Raw genomic sequence first — 4,549 nt, forward strand, 5'->3', positions numbered from 1 at the left:
TTAGATTTTGTCCAAGTCATTTGGACAAAGTGCTGATTTGTTTACATCACATTTAGTCATCCCAATTCGTTATAGTTTTAGTCCAGTTTTAGTCAACGAAAACTAAAAAAAGGGTTTAGGTCCAGTTTTAATCGACGGAAACGCAAAAAAAGTTTTACCCTAGTTTTCGTCAATTTATTCACAAAGGTTTTAGTCCAAGCGGCACGGTGGCCCAACTGGTTAGCATGATGGCCTCACAATATTGAGGTCGTAGGTACGATTCTGGCTCCGGCCTTCCTGCGTGGGTTTCCTCTGGGTAATCCGGTTTCCTCCCATATTCTTAAAACATTCATGGCAAGTTGCTTGGACACTCTAATTGCCCCGAGGCATGAGTGTGAGCGTGGATGGTTGTTCGTCTATGCATGTCCTGCGATTGGCTGGACACCAATTCAGGGTGTACCTCGCCTACTGCCGAAGACAGCTGGGATAGGCTCCAACACCCCCCGCGACCCTAGTGAGGAGAAGCGGTACAGATAACGGATGGATGGATGGATGGATGGGTTTAAGTCCATTTGAGTTAAAACAAGGCATTCAAGGTTTCCACCCAATAACAAAGACTTTTGGATGGACTACTAAGGATTCTTCATTACAAACAGAAAAAAGTGGCAACAGTGGAATCAATACTCACTGCTCCAAAATAAGCAGAGAAGCAAAACATTTTGTTGGGCAACTGTTGTGGCTTTATTTCACTAAAAGCAACATAAAATAATTTATGAACCACATGCTAACAATTTTGTCTAGTCAACGAAAAAAATTCATGTACATCACGTCATGTTTTCGTCATAAAAGAACCTCGTATAGCTTGTCATCGTCATTAAAAAAGGGGCGTTAACGAAGTATTTTCGTCATAGTCATCAGTGACGAAAACAACACTGGTTGTGACTGATATTTCAGTCCCAGGTTGTCTCCTGAACACCACCAATTGGGCAAGGGCGCGCAGGAAAGCCTGGGGTCTTCTATTTTTACAGTATAGAAAGGCTAAATATCAAATTGAAACAGTGTTTTATATCATGAATATACAGGGTTGGTGCTGGTTCTGGTAGGGAAACCACAACATAAAGATGTCCTTAATTAGTCCCACAATGGGGATATTTGCAATATGGCATATGATGGCCTAACAGGGCCACCGCCCAGAAAGGAGTAACGCAGAACTTTGTAATACTGTCACTCCCTGACCAGTTCGTTGTTCCTGCAGAGCCAAACTTTGACTCAGACCCACAAATTTGAATTACAGATAGTGGACAATGGAGAACTCCCCCAGTCAGTCATCATGTTCAACTTCCATAGAAACTTCACATACATTTATTAGATTGCCAAACTAATTGGAAACTACATCACCAGAACACCACAAGTGGGCTCTGTTATTGTACTTAAAGATGCATCTTACAAACCTGTGTTCTCCAAGGCCAGCTGGTCCATAGTCTTAAGTTATTTCTTCGCCAACATCAATGTCTCGGAGCGCAAACAGACAGAGGTGTGGTCTGTCCTCTGTTGTCATCTTCTTCATTTTACAGTTGGGGTGCATGTGGTCATCATTAACCAGTCTTCCCAGACTGCCATCTTCTTGAGCTGCATCAACACTTAAAATAGATTAAAAAAAAAAAAAACAATTATTCAATCAATGTCAGAAATTAATCTTTGAGACAATCTTGTGTACACAAAACATAAAAATAGGAAATCCACAATTTTTAAATCTAAATCAAATCATACAAGAAATTTCTATTGGAATCAGACCCTATTAACAGCTTGTCTTTGAGACTTCATGATCTATATTTTCATTTGTACAGATTCAACGCATGAATAAAAGTAATTATACATTTTTGCTTAGAGAATGATTTTTCCCCTAACACTTATGGGATGAGTATGTGTTTATTTTTTTAAATAAAAACAAAAATAAGATAACATCTCAATCTTTGCCTCACCTCCAAGTTTTTTCTTGCCGGCGGAAGTCAAACAAAAAGACAGTGCCTCTTCCATCCATCTTCCTGCGTTGAGATTCATCAGAATCTATCAATTTTCCTCTGTACTCCATAATAAAGAATAAAGTCGTCTTTCCTGAAAGGGGCCTTGGTAAATACTCCTCGACCTAGTTAACAGGGAAATCAAGTTAGCTTCGTCATATTTTTAAGCACACAAATAAGGAGTCATCATATTCATTTGGGCCACTATACTAATGTAGGGTGGTTTGAAACATTGCTTCTTGTGAGGGATAGAGCAGAGCCCTTCTTTATGATTTTAAAGGAACAGACCAGCCAAAATTCATTTTCCAGCATTGCATTAGCCAGTATGTATTAGGACTGAAAGTACAAATGTCAATTGCACCTGGTTACGTAAAAAAAAAAACTTTAAGATTATTTAGTTTCAAAACAATGACATACACTGTACACAGTCATATTGGATCGCGTCACGTGATCTCTGTGACGTATTACGTGCTTTACACTAGACTATCAATATCGGACTTGTTCACCGGTCTATTGTGGTATAAAAATGCCGGAGGGCGTCATCAAGTACAGCCTTAATTTAGATAGAACTCCTACCATCAGGTTTCACACTCACTGAAATAACTTGAAACTGACAAAAGTGGCAAAAGAAAAGGTCAAGACACTCTTAATGTAAAATAACCACTTAAAAAACGATGTCAGCTTGGTTATCAGAAAACAATAATATATCTTAGCAAAAGCGTTAACATCATACCTTTAAATTAGTTTATATACTTCGCTTCTAACTCTGCAGTCTTGTCCAGACCCTTGACTGCATGTTCAATAGTATCCTGCTTTGGGGACTTCCTGCATCTCAGGGAAGGCATTGTTTATTCTATAAAGAAAAAAGACAGTATTGTGTTGAGAATTATTAATACTATGGGCTAAATGGAGTTTTAACAATATCAGTGTAAGAAAAATAAATTATAAATTAAAAAAATATCAATTCCTCCATCCCAATTAACGATTTCAACCATAATAGTTTATATTGAAGTTTAAACAACAGACACAGACAGATTTATGCAGTGTGACTACAAAAATCTTACCAAAATTGCATTCACAGTAACCTTTGCTTTAAGAATCATGTAATTAACCAGTGAACATCGTGTCTTACACAAAAATTAATGACAGAAATTATCATGGTACTTGCATTCTGTGGTTCTATAACAAAAGTGCAAGCTGTTAGCTCCGCAAAGCTAACGCAACAAGCTAGCGTCCCTCGTGCTCACATTCAATGCAAACCTGACCACCGGATGACAATACGCGTCGGTTTAGTTCTTTAAATGAGTAAAAGCACCATGACGTTTTATAATTATTCAATGCTTAACTGGAGCTCGTCAATTATGTCGATGTAGGAGCACATGTTTGCTAGGCCAGTGTTGTAGGCCCACATCCATGGTGCTACTTTGTATAGTGTTTTCCACACAACTATCTCTAACTATGAACAAATGCACTCGACGCATGTTTTGAAAAAAACCCAACGAAAAACACTTACCTCTCCGTTTCAACAGCAGTTCGAACTTCGAAGTGGTGATATTCTCCAGCGTTAAGCACCTGCTCGAACTGCGAATAGGTCAAATTCAACAGCGTCTTTTTTCTGTCTTAATAAGGACGCGATGAGAGGAGGAGCGCTTGCCTTTTCGTCAGCACGCCCCGCGCGGGTGGTGCTGCTTTATCACTCTCTATCTGTGCCCGCCCGCCGGCACGTCGATAGAAAAATAATATTCCTTCAAACATTACTTTCATCTTCTTAACGTTTTGTAGTGAATTTAACAGGTTCACCACTTTTTTCAAATACACCAATGGAAAACAGGTCTTAATTGAGGAAACATACAAAGAGCGTCTCACAAACACCTTATGATGAGCAATGTAATTTGATCACGTTTTTTGTCACTGCCTGGACGTTGGGTTCACTGGCCTGGTGGCAGTGGCTTGTAGACACTGTCACTGAGTGGGAACGGATCTCAAGGTGGGTCAAACTAACCCAAGCAGTGGATCGGTCCGTTTTTTAAATTTATTAATTTTTTTATTTTATGTATTTATTTATTATTTAATACAAGGGCTTCGGCTCACTACCAGTGGGCGGGACCAAAGAATTTGGGTTTCCTTTGAGCTAGGAGGCAGTCAAAGGCAGTCCAATCCCCGGCAACATAAAGCGCCTAGCTCTGGGGACATGGAATGTCATTTCTCTGGTAGGGAATGAACCCGAGCTGGTGTGTGACTAGACCAGTGGTTCTCAATTATTTCCTGTCATGCCCCCCCTACCAAGAAGAAAACAATTCGCACCCCCCCACCACAATTTTCTTTTACATTTCGTACTAATGTACATGTTCTTTGCATATTAATGTTAGATTGTCAATAAAATATCTTACCTTAACAAAGCTAAATTGATAAAAATAAAATATCATTTTGAGAACGACTATTGTGAGGATCTCGAAACTCAGTACTCTGTGGTGCTAATATTGATGAGATGATAAATATGTTGAAGCCACAGAACAAAAAGATTAGATATTGTTTGGAAATTAATGACG

At 39.1% G+C, this 4,549-nt stretch overlaps 1 long non-coding RNA gene across 1 annotated transcript; it reads right to left on the bottom strand.

Annotated features, from left to right (window-relative positions):
- Positions 1 to 1,984: 1,984 nt before the first annotated feature.
- On the bottom strand, positions 1,985 to 3,616 carry LOC148315683 (uncharacterized). The gene is made up of 3 exons (XR_015840691.1): positions 3,514 to 3,616; positions 2,734 to 2,853; positions 1,985 to 2,125 (listed from the first exon to the last, which is right to left on the bottom strand). It is a non-coding gene; the product is annotated as an uncharacterized LOC148315683 (long non-coding RNA).
- Positions 3,617 to 4,549: the final 933 nt, after the last annotated feature.

Source organism: Idiotropiscis lumnitzeri, unplaced genomic scaffold (genome assembly GCF_059441095.1).
Source record: "Idiotropiscis lumnitzeri isolate Australia: NSW breed Sydney's pygmy pipehorse unplaced genomic scaffold, RoL_Ilum_1.0 HiC_scaffold_60, whole genome shotgun sequence".
Lineage (NCBI taxonomy): Eukaryota > Metazoa > Chordata > Actinopteri > Syngnathiformes > Syngnathidae > Idiotropiscis > Idiotropiscis lumnitzeri.